Source organism: Schistocerca gregaria, chromosome 3, assembly GCF_023897955.1.
Source record: "Schistocerca gregaria isolate iqSchGreg1 chromosome 3, iqSchGreg1.2, whole genome shotgun sequence".
Lineage (NCBI taxonomy): Eukaryota > Metazoa > Arthropoda > Insecta > Orthoptera > Acrididae > Schistocerca > Schistocerca gregaria.
Genome location: NC_064922.1, coordinates 803404730 through 803424455, shown reverse-complemented (window position 1 = coordinate 803424455; position 19726 = coordinate 803404730).

Sequence of the window (19726 nt, the reverse complement as noted above, 5' to 3'; positions counted from 1 at the left end):
TCGCTCAGACATGAGCACAGTTTATGCTAGGGAACAAAAATTAGGCGATTATTATAGCAAAATCAGTTTTTGAAGACACAGTTCAATTACTAATTACAGTTTTATTTTAATAATAATTTGACTCCGAGCCTCCAATAGCAGTAATGTAGGCTGCTATAACGAAAATTATTCAAATAATTAGAACAGAGCCTCAAATCCCACTGTCCTCTGTGTTCTAGCAGTATTGGCGCGAAATCACAGATTGCAATATGATCACTTACGCCGATGTATACCTCGTAATTAGAACTCACACAAATAATCTTAGCACTTCCAGTTCACCAAATATATGCTTCCACACTTGCACTATTAAGCAATACTCTTTGTCGAAATAAATCGGTGCAAGAAGAAGTTCTCAAATGACCACATGGGCCACATGGGGCTTGCTCGCCACCCACCCTCCAAAACGTCTGGCCAATGACTGCCCCCTTGCCCAGGATGGCCACTCGCTTATACAGGCTCGGTTTTCAACCCCTGGTTAAGCAAGTACCATCACCACCAGTTAAGGTTACAAATTTTGATTTACTAAGATGGTATCTGTTCTTTCGGACACCATCGGTGACCAAGCAGCTCGTTAGAATGAACTTACAATGAAATGAACACCCTTAGCTGCTTACAGGCGTTGACATATGTCAACGGGGACAGATGAAAATGTGTACCTCGACCGGGACTCGAACCCGGGACCTCCTGCTTACATGGTCACCGATAGTAACTGTTCTTTCGGACATGTCCGAAAGAACAGATACCATCTTAGTAAACATGTAGTTAAGGCTCACCGGCCACTTGACCATCTTCTTCTTCTGTGCGAATGCACAAACAGTGGCCGAACTGTTACGGGAATCAGCAACGCGCCGCGAGTAATGAGTATAATGGGCGGGGCACTACGAATGTAAATGGTTCAAATGGCTCTGAGCACTATGCAACTTAACTTCTGAGGTCATCAGTCGCCTAGAACATAGAACTAATTAAACCTAACTAACATAAGGACATCACACACATCCATGCCCGAGGCAGGATTGGAACCTACGACCGTAGTGATCGCTCGATTCCAGACTGTAGCGCCTAGGACCGCACGGCCAATTCGGCCGGCGTACTACGAATGTAGTGAGGGACAATACGTTGAGAATGTGGGTATCGTGGGAGGCGTGCCAGCGATAGGTGCCGGCAGTCGCGATATCTTGTGTGTCCTCGGTGGCTCAGATGGATCTGCCGGCACGGTAGCTCAGCGTGTTCGGTCAGAGGGTTTAAGTACTCTCTGTAATAAAAAAAACTAAGTGGAAGGATCAACGAACAACCTGAACGAGTGTCATCCGACGTCCGCCACGAGCAATATAGAACAAAATGAGATTAAAAAAAAAAAAAAAAGATGGATAGAGCGTCTGCAAAGCAAGCAGGAGATCCCGGGTTCGAGTCCCGGTCGGGGCACACATTTTCATCTGTCCCTGTTGACGTATGTCAACGCCTGTAAGCAGCTATGGGTGTTCATTTCAGTGTAATTTCATTCTAACGAGCTGCTTGGTCACCTGTCCGAATGAGCAGATACCATCTTAGTAAATATATACTTACGGTTCACCGGCCACTTGACCATCTTCTTCTTCTGTGCGAATGCACAAACAGTGCCCGAACTCTTACGGGAATCGGCAACGCGCCGCGAGTAATGAGTATAATGGGCGGGGGTACTACGAATGTAGTGCGGGACAATACGTCCAGAATGTGGGCTTCGTGGGAGGCGTGCCAGAGATAAATCCTTGCAGTCGCGCTGTCCTATGTGTCCTCGGTGGCTCAGATGGACCTTATTTACTATTTTCTCAGAGGGGTAGCTGCCCTCTGTAATAAAAAAAAACTGAGTTAATTCATCAACGACGAACTGAAACGGGCGTCTTGCGACGTCCGCCACAAGCAGAAGCAACGAACAAACATGAACAAAATGATATTTTTAAAAAAGTTGTGTTGTTGAAAAAAAAAGATGGATAGAGCGTCTGCCATGTAAGCAGGAGATCCAGGTTTCGAGTCCCGGTCGGGGCACACATTTTCATCTGTTCCCGTTGACGTATGTCAACGTTCCCGTTGACGTATGTCAACGTTCCCGTTGACGTATGTCAACGCCTGTAAGCAGCTAAGGGTGTTCATTGCATTGTAACAAATTTTGATACTTACATCCCTCGACAGAAATAAGTACACCATCGGAACCGCGCTAAAAGTACATCTTATTTACTATTTTACGTTATTTTCTTGGTTTATTCTATCGCCCCTAAATCAAGTTTTAGTTTTTGCAAAATTTTTCCCCTTAGCGCAAATTTCTTTGTTTACATCTGTGCTGCGAAGTTTTAACATAGAACTGCATACAGCACCTTTCTTAGACGTAATCTATAGAGATGTACACATTGCGCTTCTCAAAATCTTCATATATATAATAATTAATTACGTATGGGCGATAAATGTTAATAATAATTTGCAAACAATGAAAACTATTGCAAGTTAAGTGTATAATACAACTCAAGAAGTTTAAAATACATGTGACGCCACCTAAAGTATTATATAGTGCCTTTATTTACGTCATGAATTTTTTATTGAATTTTATAAACACTTTCCCTTCAAACTTTGTTTATTGCTCTTTACTGGTTTAATTATTTATGAACCTTAACATATGACTAAGGCACTCGATCCGCTATGACAAAACGTTTTTATTGAGTGCTCACTCATCCCTGTAAGTTGTTATTTACTGTTTTTATTAATCTATCGGTATTCGTGATATTAACCGATTTTGAGGTTACTCTGACTTTCGCGTCTCGTGACTCGAAATGAAGATCGATCTTTCAGAAGGTGTATATTGCTGACCACAATCCACTGCCGTATCGCTCTTCACCGTAGTGCGCGAAAACCCAAACAATGCCTCAAGCTGCGGACCACGTGGCCGCCCAGCGGCAGAGAACATCCCGCCGACTATTGCAAATCTCGCGCGGGTGCGCCAAAAGCTTCCTCGAATCGCGCACCACGTAGAGTGCTCGCTCCCCACAAGGCAATCCCTGCGTACTAGATCTATACACCTAGTAATAAGAGTCTCTGTCGTGACAACTATTAAGTGACCTCCTTTCTTGGGTTTATGGGTTTTAATTGTCCTGATTATACACCCGCTGTATACTTCAAAGTTAAAACCACCTCCTGAATGGCAGTAGTTTTAGAAGCACACACCAACGCTTGATAATCCTATCAGTAAAATTTAGCTTAACACTGGTAAGTCCCTGAAATATTCTCCATTCATTCGTTAGAATTCTAAATGCGCTGTCCACACATATTACGCCACGATTTATACGTTAGTTAAAGATCGGCTTTTTGCGGGAGAGGAAACTTCCGGAGTACAGTCTCAGGAAAGAATTAGACAGCTTAGATTAAGCGATAGTGAGGCTCAGATAGTCCTTGTTTCTGATGATTGATCGCAGTTTTACTGTTAATTCATGGAACTATCGCACATTCATTTGAAATGAAGAAAAAAATGGTTCAAATGGGTCTGAGCACTATGCGACTCAACTTCTGAGGTAATCAGTCGCCTAGAACGTAGAACTAATTAAACCTAACTAACCTAAGGACATCACACACATCCATGGCCGAGGCAGGATTCGAAACTGCGACCGTAGCAGTCGCTCGGCTCCAGACTGTAGCGCTTAGAACCGCACGGCCACTCCGGCCAGCGAAAATGAAGAATTTACTTTCATCTTCGCTTAGGCCTACAAACAGTGAAACGAACTCTCCTTTCAGCGCAGTGAACTAACCAGTGAGTGAATCGAAAACCTGCTGTTGGCATTTATTAATGTATTCATAAACGAAATTCTTAAACACTGCGTGCTTTCTCCTACCTGCGTGCCTACCGACTGGATTCCCTTGTTAATAGCCGGCCGTTGTGGTCGAGTGGTTGTAGGTGCTTCAGTCCGGAACCACGAGGCTGCTACCAACGTAGGTTAGTAACGTTTAAGTAGTTCTAAGTCTAGGGGACTGACGTCCTCAGATGTCAAGTCCCACAGTGCTTAGAGCCATTTGAAATACCCATTGTTAATACTGCTGCGCGTTTAGCGCTGCGATGTCGTCGTGTGTCTAGGCACTGAAGCGATTCCTGACGCCGCGATCCTGCTTCGGGCACTCACGGCTGTCACTCGCTCGGCTGCATCGATCTTTAGGGAACGCTTCCACTGTCGCTTACTTTCTTCGCAAAAACGTAGCGTTCGCACAACAGACGTACTTGGGCGCTGGAGCACCAGCGCACCAGTGCTCGCCGAACAGATTCGATTTGCAGGTAACGTGCGACATTGTCCCAAGAAATGAACTCTAAGACTGAAGGAACAACAACGGTTTCGCCTCAACCAAACTCTGGGAGAATGGATACCAACGCAATCCCTCTGGAACGGAACTAACTATAAAGCCCTCCTTATGAAACTTAACGTTACACGCCGTATCAGACCCGTGTAGGTGTACTCGGTTATTCTCTTGGCTTTGCTTGTTGGTTCCTGCTGGAACTCTGTGCGTGGCTTCTCTTACTCGCTCTCTGCGCGGTGCTCCGGTCACTGTCAGACGCATCTCGCCTCCGAATCCTTAGTTTACGTTCACAGTTGGCGATGCTCATGCTCGTGAATCCGAACTTTCAAGCGTGTTTTAGAATGTGCTATTAAGTCGATTCATCTAAAACAAAACACGCAGATAGCTGATTTCTACTTTGTTTGTTGCCTGCACAAAAATGTTCAATCGTGTGTGAATTCCTAAGGGACCAAACTGTTGAGGTCATAGGTTCCTAGGCTTACACATACACACACACACACACACACACACACACACACACACACACACACACACACACACACACACTTACATGTCGCCGGAGGACTCAGACCTCCGGCGGGAGAGGCCGCGCAATTAGTTACATGGCGCTTCTAACCGCGAAACTTAGCCAGCGCATGTACGTAGTAAATCACACCAAGTGAAAGGAGTGAAAGTATACCATAATAGATGCAAAAACATTCTAGTAAATATCTGACCAACTGCTACTCTCTTTGTACCCTGCACATGTACATGGTATGTCACACCTGATATCAAGAAGTAAACAGGGGTGAAAGTAGGCCATAATAGAAGCAAAACCATTCCAGTAAATATCTGTCCGCAAACGAATCGTTTGCGGTATACTTACGAGGATGGGCCAATAAGTACCAGCAATAATTTTTTATAATTTATTCCAAAAATACACAATTGTTGTTCGTATTATTTTTCACCATATTAATCCAAATATTCAGTGCATTTGGTTCACCGCTGTACGTTCTTTCCGATACCCTCTGAAATAAAGAGTTTAGATTGTGCAGCAAGTCAGCAGTTCTTTCACTTCTTGATCAGAGCAGCGGCGTCTTAAAGCCTATTTAAGTGTACCATCAACAGCGTATACTTTCTGAAGGAAGATTCAAATAGTATCATGCAGGAACTTTCTTTGGTGACTGAAGAGTTCAGTGAGAGATTTCACTTTGGACCCACTGCCGAGTGGTTCGTTGGAGGCACTTGTCTGCACGCTCATTTGCCACATAAGTTGTCGTAAAACTTGCTGTCATTCTTGATAATTTTCTCCCATCTGCTGCTGTCGTCGGCCAGCTTGTCTCGTTTGTCTCAGTGAATACTGAACACGTTCGTATCAAGCTCGTCTCAATTATACAACGCAAGGCAGGTCTTTCAGCAGGTCTCTTGGCATGTGGTATCCCATTAAAAGAGCTTCAGGGAAGACAGGAGTGAACCATCCGATGTAAGTGTCGTAGCAGGCGACGTTCCTGGAGACCGGTGTCGTTCCTCTATAGATATAGCAGCAAAATTTCTCAGATTCTTACACTTGTACTGTCTTTCCAGTGTTTACTGCTCATATCTCATTTTGGAAGACTATCTGAATGATTTTACGAATGATAGAATAATAGTCTGTTACTGCTTTTTTTGTATTCCTGTGGAAGGTACTGAAAGATTTTCCCTTATTTACCACATAAATAAAATTCAATAAATTTTAGTTAGTTAGTAATTCATAGTCATAAAGCTCCTATCATTGCCACAAATGAATATTACTATCCATCTGTAAGACAGTGTCTATGGTAACTCATGAAAAGTCATCGAGAAAGCAATGTCAACAGTGACAGAGCTCAAAGGCACCTAGGGGGCTTAAACATATTTTTGGTAATCTCCATGACCAAGGGTGCTCAATATTTTCAACCTGGATGTGAGAAGAGTAAAACTATTCTCTCTTGTACTAATGCAATTGTAAGACAACTAGTATTTTAATTTCTTTATGAGAGTCTACAAAGCAGTTCTGTTTATAATAATTATCGGTTTCGTTCTATTTTAAAATGTTTGCTGATCTGTTATGGTTCCAGAACAACCCGTAATTTGCACGTGCTGGGATTAGTCTCCGTAAATCTGCACACGCTGTTTCTACAGATTCGAATACTGAACTAGCACCTCCAGTACTTGTACAGCAAACACGTGTTGAAGATGAAAGTACCACAAATTCGTCTACACTCTTTAGAATATGTTATGAAACAGGTCTGCTAGACGAGTGTACATGTAGCTATTGTTGGTCGTATATGTTGGAGAAGTACGAAACTGAAAATTAACACTATTGCTAAAATGTGGTGCATGTGCTTACTTACGTTTTCGTTCACAGTGTTTTCAGTTCAGAGACGCAGAAACATTCTGATTGAAATAAGAGAAACAACGTTCATATAAGAGCTAAAGTATGTTCTTAGAAAAATCGTTAAAAACTGCTAATAATGCAAATGCATTTTTATACAGTACAATCGCAAGTGACTAGCTACACAATAGACAACTTTTACGTATCTGATGTAGCCCCTTTGTAACTAAAATAGCTAACGTTTATCAGAACACTCTTTAATATCGTGCCTGCTGCACGGTTTGTAATATAATGAAATAGGAACGTTTTTCATTTATTTCTAATGTCGTATTTACGTTGTCTTACATTTTTCGATGTGCGCTTCTTTACATATACAGTTTTATAGTATTGTATACCTTGTTTGTTTATTCGTTATTTATGATAACTGAAACATTATTAATAATGACGGGCCTGTTAGAATTTGATGTCTTCCTCTGTTAGTTGAAGTCAAATTACACAGTATCAACAAAATAAATCTTTCACGACATGACGCTGTACATTCGAAAAATTTAATTCAAAATCCGAATCGGTAACAAAGTGTTTCTGAAATTAACTGTAACAATTCCATCCATTGGATGACACCTGGTAATATTAATGACAAGAGGGGGCAAAAGTAACTTCTAGATCGAGGGAAACTTTGAGTGTGATCGCATTAATATCAAACATCAAAAATTGATAGAACTAGACGTAAAGAACAGGGTGAGTATTTTTAGCACATTACACCATAAAAGACAAGTAGAAAACAGAATTTCTAATAATAGAATTGAAACTACAAAAAATCTACAACAAATAAAAATTGTAACAGATATGACGGCCCCAAACAGCGCTATAATTTGATGTGAGCGTGCACTATTAATAACCAGAGCAACCGGCTGCGGTGGTCTCGCGGTTCTAGGCGGAACCGTGCGACTGCTACGGTCGCAGGTTCGAATCCTGCCTCGGGCATGGATGTGTGTGATGTCCTTAGGTTAATTAGGTTTAAATAGTTCTAAGTTCTAGGGGACTAATGACCACAGCAGTTGAGTCCCATAGTGCTCAGAGCCATTTGAACCAATAGTCAGAACAAATACAGATACAAAGAATCGAAGAAACAGAATAATCAGGAAAAGAAAAAAAGAGAAGAATTGAGTGCTTTTATCTCAGTATCAAACTTTACAATAAGCGTATATTTAGAGTTATTCACATAGGACGTTCAGACACAAGCGTTTAATGAAAAACCACTAGTAAGTGAGTATAGTTCATTTCACAAGTAAAGAAAGTGTGTTCAGAGTTGCTAGGGCAAACAGAGAAAAGTGTATCAGAGAAAACGCTTGCGGTGGGAAACGTACCGGTATTTTTACTTAATGATAATGAAATGGATTCCGTTGGAACGTGTCGCCAAGCGAAACTGCTAGGAAATTCTTTGTCGAATTCCAAACGATGAAAAAGACAGTGACAGCGACCAGTTGAAGGACACATCAAAAAACACGAAGGTGCAACGTCGATGCGTTTACCGGAACTTTTGCACGGAGAAATAAGGAAAACTGAAACTAGGCAACAACTCAGATGTTTCTCCAGCAAATGTTACTTGCGAAGTGAATGTCTATCCTCTTCACTTATTCAGTGTACTCCCTCTACCTAATGTAAAAACTGCGGGAAGGAGTAGTTTAGTTTGGTAGCCAGCCAGCGCTTCAAAGTTTACCGTTCCTCGTGGTTGCTTTTCTTGCGTGGCCTCGAATATCGCCGATCGGAGAACACGTAAAACTTTCGTGTATTCACTTAACTCTTGCAATAAGCGGTGAGCAGCTGTCGACTGCAAAGAATCCCAACGGCTTGCTCTAGAGCAGGGCTGGGCAAATACCGTTCCGCGAGGGCGGGCGCTCACAGATGCCCGCAAGGTGTGTCCGCGGCTCTCCCGCACTCCTATTGCCAGGCACCAGTACCCCCACCATCTACTCGCCTAGCCACGTACGCCACTGCACCACGCAGAGTCACTCGGTGCGTTTGCTTCCCGTCGTTTGCTACTGTCTGTGTAGCCATCACGTTCGGTGTTTGTGATAAAACAAAACTAGTGCGTCGAAAATGGCCGAGGAGGAGTTAAAATCGCTGAGACGAAAGTCCTTCTAACCCATACTAGTTCGTCCATAGTGGGGAGAAGAGTACTTCTTTGTTGGAACGCAAAGCGGACCTCATGTACATATACATCTACATGGATACTCTGCAAATCACATTTAAGTGCCTGGCAGAGGGTTCATCGAACCACCTTCACATTCCTCTATTATTACAATCTCGTATAGTGCGTGGAAAGAATGAACACCTACATCTTTTCGTACGAGCTCTGACTTCCCTTATTTTATCGTGGTGATCGTTCCGGCCTATGTCAAAAGAATATTTTCGCATTCGGAGGAGAAAGTTGGTGATTGGAATTTCCTGAGAAGATTCCGTCGCAACGAAAAACGCCTTTCTTTTAATGATTTCCAGCCCAAATCCGGTATCATTTATGTGTCACTCTCTCCCATTTTACGCAATAATACAAAACGTGCTGCAATTCTTTGAACTTTTTCGATGTACTCCGTCAGTAATATCAGGTAAGGATCCCACACCGAGCAGTAGTATTCTAAAAGATGACGGGCAAGCGTAGTGTAGGCAGTCTCCTTAGTAGGTCTGTTACATTTTCTAAGTGTCCTGCCAACGAAACGCAGCCTTTGGTTAGCCTTCCTCACAACATTTTCAATGTGTTCTTTCCAAATTAAGTTGTTCGTAATCGTAATACCTGGGTCCTTAGTTGAATTTACGGCTTTTAGATTAGACTGATTTAGCGTGTAACCGAGGTTTAACGAGTTTCTTTTTGTACTCATGTGAATGACCTCACGCGTTTCGTTATTTAGGGTCAACTGCCACTTTTCGCACCATTCATATATTTTTTGTAAATCGTTTTGCAGTGTGTTTTGATCTTCTGATGACTTTATTAGTCGATAATCGGCAGCATCATCTGAAAACAACAGAAGACGGCTTATCATATAGTCTCCCAAATCGTTTATATAGATAAGGAACAGAAAATGGCCTATAACACTACCTTGGGGAACGCCTGAATTCACTTCTGCTTTACTCGATGACTTTCCGTCAATTTCTACAAACTGTGACCTCTCTGACAGGAAATCTCAAATTCAGTTGCATAACTGAGACGATGTTCCACAAGCACGAAATTTTACTACGAGCCGCTTGTGTGGTACAGAGGCAAAAGCCGGAAATCCAGGAATACGTAATCGATCTGAAATCCCTTCTCAATAGCACTCAGCACTTCATGTGAATAAAGAGCTAGTTGTCTATCACAGGAACGATGTTTTCTAAATCCATGTTGACTGTGTGTCAATAGACCGTTTTATTCGAAGTAGTTCATAATGTTCGAACACAATATATGTTCTAAAATCCTGCTGCGTATCGACGTTAACGATATGGGCCTCTAATTAAGTGGATTACTCCTACTACCTTTCTTGAATATTGGTGTGATCTATGCAACTTTCCAGTCTTTGGGTGCGGATCTTTCGTCGAGCGAATGGTTGTATATGATTGTTAAGTATGGGCTAATGTATCAGCATACTTGGAAAGTAACCTAATTGGTATACAGTCTGGACCAGAAGACTTGCTTTTATTAAGTGATTTGAGTTGTTTCACTACTCCAAGGATATTTACTTCTACGTTACTCATGTTCACGATTCGAATTCTGGAATATTTACTTAGTCTTCTTTTGTAAAGGCATTTCGGAAGGCATTGTTTAGTAACTCTGCTTTGGCAGCATTGTCTTCGATAGTATCTCCTTTGTTATCGCGCAGAGAAGACATTGATTGGTTCTTGCTACTAACGTACTACGCATGTCTCAGTGTTTAATTGCAATGTAACATTGTCTTCACAGAAGAACTACAATGTGAAGTGACATTATCAACTGCCTCATGGGAAGGACATAGTCAGTTTGAATAACGAAAAAAGAAAAGCCTAACTTATAGAACTGAAGCAGAAAAATGAGAAAGACGTACATATAATACTTGCTGATGGTTATGACATTGAGTAGCATTATTACTGTCATTAATAATATGTCATGGGCAATTTCCGTAACTTACTGTCATTAATAATATGTCATGTGCCTTTTCCGTCACATTTACCTTCTCCTCTATGTATTTACAGGACGAATACGTCATCATCCACAACTATCCAACGACAGTAGGATGACAGTAAGCTATCATGCAGCTCTTAGAGTAACTAAGACAGCATGGCACTTGGGCGATGGAGAATCTGTGAAAGAATGTTTTGCTGCCACAACAATTTTGAGGCCAGCAAGTCTTCCTATTTTTGAAACCGTTCCTCTTTCACGGAGAACGGTTTGCAGGCGCACTAAATAAATGGCACACAATGTGGAAGCACAGTTGAGAAACAGAATCAAAGATTCAGTCTTCTTTCCATTAGAGTTGGACGAAAACACTGATGTATGTGATGTCGCTCGACTTGCAGTATTTTTGTGAGGAGTTGATGCTCAGTTTAATGTAATTGAAGAACTCGTTGATTTAGTGCCAATGCATTACACAACAATGGCTGAAGATATATATATGCGTTGAACATATAACAGAGAAATACGAGCTATGTTGGGAGAAGCTTTCATCGATTGCAACAGATTGGAATCTTGTAATGATTGGTCATAAAGCTGGTATCGTTGCTTTGATTCGAAAAAAGTTAAAAGTGGTCGGTGTGAAGCAGGAACTACCAGCAATGCATTACGTTCTTCACCGTGTTAATATGCTAGCAAAATGTGCCAAACTAGTTGGCGTCGTGGAAGTGGTTATAAAGACAGTTAACATTCTTAGGTAGCACGGTTTGGGACAGACAATTAAAATCGTTCCTGGCAGATCTCGATAGTGAATAAGTCGATGTTTCATATTTTTGTGAAGTACGCTGGTTGAGTCAAGGTGTTGTTTTAGAAGGATTTTCTTTAATTTGAGTAAGGATATAGCGTTATTCATGGATGCAAAAGGAAAACCGGTGAAAGAATTGGACGACCCACAGTGGATTTTAGAACCTGCGTTTTTAACTGACGTAACCAAGCATCTGGTTAACTTGAATGTAGCTTTGCAAGGTAGAAATAAGGTAATTAGCCAAGTGTTTGACACTATTTTGGCATTGAAGAGAAAATTACTTTTGTGGGCAAAGCAACAGTCAGAAATGTCGTGCCGCTGTGGCCGAGCGCTTCTAGGTGCATCAGTCCGGAACCTCGCGCCTGCTACCGTCACAGGTTCGATTCCTGCCTCGGGCATGGATGTGTGTGATATCCTTAGGTTATTTAGATTTAAGTATTTTGTGATATCCTTAGGTTACTTAGATTTAAGTAGTTCTAAGTCTAGGGGACTGATGACCTCAGGTGTTAAGTCCCATAGCGTTTGGAGCGATTTCAATCAGAAATGTCGTGTTTACACTTCCCGGGCCTTGCACTAGTTGTTAGTGAAAACAATTTGCAACAGGAGAGGCTCAAAGAACATTTCGATGGGTTTGTAACGGTGATACAGTCTGTCGAAGGGATTTTTGATGGTGGATTTAAGGACTTAAAAAGAATGGAATGATGTCAACCTTTTTGAGACTCCTTTTCCCCTTAACGTTCTCAAATTAAGCTGGAACTCATTGACTTTCAATGCAGTCGTGTGCTGAAGGAGAAGCTGGAAAGCTTCTACAAATATTTCCCACCTGAAGAGTCTCCATTGTTACCTAAATAGCTGCTCATGTGTATAGTTTTTGGAACAGCATGCTTCTGCGAAAGTGTACAACGGAAAATTGTACTGAAATGCATGAGGATCTGCAGCGAATTGTCGCATGGTGCAGGGAATGGCAATTGAATCTCAATGTAGACAAGCGTAATGTGCTGCGAGTACATAGAAAGAAAGATCCCTTACCATTTAGCTACAATATAGTAGGTCAGCAACTGGAAGCAGTTAATTCCATCAATTATCTGGGAGTACGCATTAGGAGTGATTTAGAATGGTCATATAAAGTTAATCGTCGGTAAAGCAGATGCCAGACTGAGATTCATTGGAAGAATCCTAATGAAATGCAATCCCAAAACAAAGGAAGTAGGTACAGTACGCTTGTTCCCCCACTGCTTGAGTACTGCTCTGCAGTGTGGGATCCATACCAGAAATAGTTGATAGAAGAGATAGAGAAGGTCCAACGGAGAGCAGCGCGCTTCGTTACAGGATCATTTAGCAATCGTGAAAGGTTACGGAGATGATAGATAAACTCCAATGGAAGACTCTGCAGGAGAGACGCTCAGTAGCTCGGTACGGGCTTTTGTTGAAGTTTCGAGAACATACCTTCACCGAGGAGTCAATCAGTATATTGCTCCCTTCTGCGTTTATCTCTCGAAGAGACCATGAGGATAAAATCGGAGAGATTAGAGCCCACACAGAGGCATACCGACAATCCTTCTTTCGACGAACAATACTAGACTAGAATAGAAAGGAGAACCGATAGAGGTACTCAAGGTACCCTTCACCACACACCTTCAGGTGACTTGTGGAGTATGGATGTAGATGTAGATGTAGGTGTTTTCTCCATAATGAAACTGACAAAATGAACTTAGGAGTAGTCTTACTGATGTTCATCTGACTGGTGCAGTGCGCCTAATGACCAAAAATTTCACTCCAAATATCGAGATGATAGATGAAAACCATTGTATGAACATCCAGGATGATGTAAATTATGCCTATGTCCTATTCATACGTAGTAACCCTCCTCTGAATTACACACGTGTTTGTAAATATCACGTTTCATTTACAATGCAAATGTGTTCGTTTCTTAATCCTTTACATGTGTATAGTATTTGTGGCATGAAAGCAGAACGTGTTAGAATGGTTCGAAACTGTGTTCCATACGGACATGGCCAACCATTGCAGGGCAGAGGATACACAAACTTCGGGTATGCACTATTTACATACACGCATATTGTGCCACATGTGATTGGCCTCCCGATAACCGTGTACCTATGCCGAGTTAACGGACCCCACATACGCGTGAAACTACCTCGGATGTATGTGTGTTCCACCTACACTTGTGCGTTAGCTTGTCCATAGTGGTGTGCACAAAGCGCTCTCACAGCGGCGTGGTTGCCACCCGGGAAGTATGCACTATTTACATACACGCATATTGTGCCACATGTGATTGGCCTCCCGATAACCGTGTACCTATGCCGAGTTAACGGACCCCACATACGCGTGAAACTACCTCGGATGTATGTGTGTTCCACCTACACTAGGTGCGTTAGCTTGTCCATAGTGGTGTGCACAAAGCGCTCTCACAGCGGCGTGGTTGCCACCCGGGAAGTATGCATACCCAACCGACCAGCCACAGCGCACAGCTCTGCTACCCGCACTACGTGTCCTCACAGCAGCTCAGCATTGCCCTCGAATCTCACGGTGCCCGCAGGCAACCACGCAGGCAGCTCGCGTGCCCACCCCTGCTCTAGACCTATTCTATTCTATCGCTTGAGCCTTTTCCCGCAGTTACGCAGGGTCAGCCATCGTTAATCGGATTTGGCATGTTAATGGTTAAGGGGTGGCCGGATGCCCTTCCTGCCGCCACTTCAACTCTCCGAGACGGAATTAGTGTACCCCAACTGTCTGTGTCGAGTGTAATCCATGGAATAGTACGAATATGTTCAGAGGTCTGCGAGACGTGTAACTGAGGCGGAACATGAGGATCAGCCCGGTATTCACTTAGTGGGATGCGGAAAACCGCCTAAAAACCACATCCAGGCTGGCCGGCACATCGGCCCTCGTCGTTAATCCGCCGGGCGGATTCGATCCGGGGCCGGCGCGCCTACCCGAGTCCAGGAAGCAGCGCGTTAGCGCTCTCGGCTACCCTGGCAGGTTACCCTTGTTTTAGGCCATATGCTCAAAACTACGACAGACAGTGAAGCTACAGACTTTAGACAAACATCCGGGAGAAAACAAAGATCATGGAAACTAGTTTTAAGCCTCAAATGTAGAGTTCCATCTGTTCAGGAATCTCCAACTGCTCTTTATTACGGAAGTCAAGAGGAAGTTGTATTGTTTGCCTGGATCATATTCCTCTCTTTCTGTTCTAGTTTGGGGTAGTGAGGACGAAGAAAGACTGACGAAGTCCCTCTACGTATGTCTCAGTTTCTCTCCACACTGCACTACGCGTTGTCGAGTTTCCAATTTGAATTTCGTGAACATATATATGAGAGGCAGTCAAATGAAACCCCAGCAGCCCACACACCCGGATAGGCTCCATTAAGAAGCAATCACCACAAGTATTGACGCGTTTTGCTCACTGAGAAATGAGACGAGCAGGTCTCGTACCATAGAACACAGTCGGCCGCTGACGATTCGCTATCGCATCCACTCTTGCACTTCCTCGTCCGAAGCAGATCGAACCAAAGATGAGAAAACCACACGGTGAGGATGGTTTATTGTTTCCCAAACAAATAGCTGAAGTGCAGAATTCGTCCGATTGCACTGTGGGAGCGGGCGTGATTATGTAAAAGGATGATTCGTCCGAAGACAGTCGACAAAGTCAACAGTCGAAACATTTATTTCCCACGCCAAAGATATCGAAAATTATTTACAGAAGTTCCTGCAAGGTCGTGATGACCTCCTTCTTCGACTACATTGACCCTCTGCTTGTCGACTTCCTCGAGCGGTGGTCTAGCGGTTCTAGGCGCGCAGTCGGGAACCGCGCGACTGCTACGGTCGCAGGTTCGAGTCCTGTCTCGGGCATGGATGTGTGTGATGTCCATAGGTTAGTTAGGTTTAAGTAGTTCTAAGTTCTAGGGGACTGATGACCGCAGATGTTAAGTCCCATAGTGCTCAGAGCCATTTGAACCATTTTTTAACCTCGAGCGGGAAGCAACAATCAATGCGGAGCGCTATGAAGACATTTTGCAGAAACTGCGAGGCACCATGAAGTCAAAACGCCCAGTTATGCTGTCAGAGGCAATCAACCTTATCAGCGATAACGTTTTCCTCACGCTGCCAATCGGCGAGTTGGTTGCAAAACAATGCAACATCCTCCGTACAGTCTAGATCTTTCACAGTGTGATTTACAATGGTGACTTGAAAGAATGCATGCCTGGACGTCAGTTTCAGTCGCATGAGGAAGTGCAAGAGTGGGTCAAATGGTTCAAATGGATCAAAGCACTATGGGAGGCCATCAGTCCCCTAGACTTAGAAGTACTTAAACCTAACGAACCTAAGGACATCACACATATCCATGCCCGAGGCAGGATTCGAACCTGCGACCGTAGAATTGGACGACCCACAGTGGATTTTAGAACTTGCGTTTTTATCTGACGTAACCAAGCATCTGATTAGCTTGAAAGTAGCTTTTAAAGGTATAAATAAGGTAATCAGCCAAATGCTTGACACTATTTTGGCAATGAAGAAAAAATTACTTTTGTGGGCAAAGCAACAGTTAGAAATGTTGGGCCGCTGTGGGCAAGCGGTTCTAGGTGCTTCAGTTCGGAACCGCTCACCTGCTACAGTCCCAGGTTCGAATCCTGCCTCGGGCATGGATGTGTGTGATATCCTTAGGTTAGTTAGGTTTAAGTACTTCTAAGTTCTAGGGGACTGATGACCTCAGATGTTAAGTCACATAGTGTTCAGAGACATTTTCTAACTTGGCGTAGCCCAGGTACGTATTTATTCCGATCTTGTATTAGTCCATTCACTCGGTCGCAAAAATGCCCCAATATGGCTATCAGAATGTTTAAATTTAAGACTTAATTTTAGGGACTGAGGTCTGTAATTGCTTCAACTTTAATTTGTAAACGGTCGCTGATCACTCAGCCATGTAGCTCGCGACAGGTTCCGTCAACCTGGTGGCTAATAAATATTGAAAAATTGGCTAAAATTCCAAGGCAAGGCCATCAGGACCCGGATACTTGTTTACAGCTCCTTTTCTAATGGCGTCGATCACTTCTTCTTCCGTAATTTCTTCCATCAAGGCGGCTTCCATTGCCGGGGTAGCTATGCCGTAAATCGTCTGAGAGACGTCCTCCAGAGCTGTTGGATCAGGAGTCTCAGCTGAACAGAGGGGGGAATTAAGATCGTAGAACCCCGTGCTTATGTCTTGTTGCGTGGTGTGGCGACGACCGTCCTGATGAAGCGCATCAGCGCTCTTTGACATCGTTTATGTTCACCAAGTACGTGGAACATGGACGGGCGTTCGCTCGCTATCCTATCCTGCGTTCTTGAGCGGATCACCACCGCTTCTAGGTGCCTTCTCGTATTAGCGATGATCTGAGCGTTAGCACGGTGGACCGCCGTTTGTCCTTCTGGAGGCGGCGCCATAGCAACGCAGTCGCGTAGTATCCTGAAGTAAAAATCGAGTGTGTGTCTACGCCAAGGAGAGTGGTCGCTACTATAGGTTATCAACGTTCGCCTCAGTGCACTTTGGCGCAGTCCAAACATTAGCGGATTGTTGTGCGACATGCACGGAGGCGTGTTTCACATGAATGCCAGGTATCTTCAACCCCTTGATGGCAATCGGGGTACGACAAGTGAGCGACGTTTAATTTCTACAGGCTTCAGCTTTCCACACTTGTTGTCGCTGTAGGGTGATGACGCAAATGTACGCTGAGTGGTCCGAGAAAGCTGCAATTCCGCATCCTGGGTCCCAGCAGCGAGAGAGCGTGAGACTTAAATCCAGTCGACGAGACTGGTAGAGTGGCTCGTGAAGTGTGTGAATCCCGGTCGGTGGAGGTGAAGATGTTCCCTAGTGTCAACCATCTGCAGGTCCCGGATTAGCGTCTTGAGTTCCGGCCACAGGTTATGCAGTGGGAGTTGATCCCTGGGAGCTAGTAAGCAATTGTAGTCACCTCCAAACAGCAGATGGTTATGGCGGCCTTGGAAGAGCGGAGCGACGTCATCCGCAAATAATCGTGTCGTTCGTGACGTATGTCCGTTCCTGAAGATGCGTAGATATTGATAAGGCGGACACCAGTACTGTGAGTGCCATTCCTCTTGCCCCAGGCAGAAGGAGGATATCGTCCGCCACTATTCTTCTCGCAGAAGTACAGCGACGCAACTGCCGGTGGGGGAAGCTGGACAGACGCATGCGTCATAACCGTACATGTCTGGGAAGTCGTCGACGTACACTTCCTGGAGAAGGGCTATATCGATCTACAACTGCATCTACATCATACTGCGCAAGCCACGTAATGGTGTGTGGCGGAGGGTACTCCAACCCTGTTCCACTGGCGAATAGTGCGTGAGAAGAATGATTGTCGGCAAGCCTCTGTGTTGGCTCTAATTTCTCGAATTTTCTCCGCGTGGTCAATAGGCGAGATGTATGTGAGGGAAGTAATATGTTGTCTGACTCCTCCGGGAAAGTACTGTCGTGAAATGTCAATAGTAAATCTCTCCGTGATGCACAACGACTCTCTTGTAACGTCTGCCAGTGGAGTTTGTTTAGCATTTCCGTAATGGTCTTTCGGCAGCTAAACGATCCCGTCACCAAACGCACCGCTCTTCATTGGATCTTCTCTATCTCCTCAGACCTACCTGATCGGTATCCCAGATAGATGAACGATACCCTAGAATCGGGAGAACAAGCGCCTTATAAGCCTCTTCTTTCGTGGATGAGTTACGCTGAAGCAGGATTCAACGTAATCTGAAGTAAGGATAACTTAGCGCGCGTCCGTATAGTGTTGATGTTTATACGTAGTCGCAACACGATAAGTTTGAGCTCTATCCACAGCACCCGTGTTGACCATCAACACCCTTGTAAGGGATGTGTGCACGTGACGTCAGGCTGTCTCATTGCTATCACTGATGGTGGAAAATGATCAACACTGGTGGGGTGAATTCCCCCTTTGTCGTCCTACAGGATGGACAAGGAATTTTTCTCACCGACCTCCGTCCAGTCGCTATGAAGTACCATCGGCTGTTGGTGGCTGCTGTGGCACTCGGCACAGACTACTTCGACGCTAATGGCTGGTAATGGGCAGCGACTCTCTGCATGTGGTCCTGCTGTTCTGTGGGATCGGAGGGACTGAAGCCGTCACCATGGCGATCTGTTGGTTGGGATGTTACTGCGGCCTCTGTAGCACCAGTACCGTCGTTGGACTGTATCAGACGTTCGCTGCAAGCACTCGTCCGATGGAGCACCTGTTGTATTTCCGCGGGGAACGCTGTTTACTGGCTTGTGTTTCAGTATCCGAATGTGGGTTGATCTTTCCAGCTGCTCTGGTGTGCGGGAGAAAAGCCGCTGTTGGCACAACCCGTGAGTGAATGTTCATCCTGTCATCCGTGTTTTTTTTGCAAGGTCGGTCATTGATTGTCCTCAGGAGGGGGCGCCGTTGTAGTGGCTGGACCCGGTACTGCAGAACCCATTGTGGACTAGCTATCGGGGGCGGCTGTTGGACGAATGTTGTCAGCTTCACCTGTAGGAATTTGAGCAAGTAGTCGTCGGAAAGAATCCGAATTGACGTGCCCTTCTTGGGCACAACCGGAGCAAGTGCATGGCTGCCCGTTCAAAAATGGCTCTCAGCACTGTAGGACTTAACTTCTGAGGTAATCAGTCCCCCAGACATAGAACTTTTTAAACCTAACGAACCTAAGGGCATCACGCACCATCCATGCCCGAGGCACGATTCGAACCTGCAGCCGTACCAGCAGCGCGGTTCCGGACTAAAACGCTTAGAACCGCTCGGTCACAACGGCCAGCTGGCTGTCCGTCGTACATAATAATCGCCCTACATCCAACGATGACAAGATAGGGTGGTACATGTTTTGTCAGTTCAATTTTGATCTGACGTACCCCTTTGAGAACCGGGTATGTTATGCCCGCATCTCGTGGTCGTGCGGTAGCGTTCTCGCTTCCCACGCCCGGGTTCCCGGGTTCGATTCCCGGCGCGGTCAGGGATTTTCTCTGCCTCGTGATGGCTGGCTGTTGTGTGATGTCCTTAGGTTAGTTAAATGAAAGTAGTTCTAAGTTCTATGGGACTGATGACCTGAGATGTTAAGTCCCATA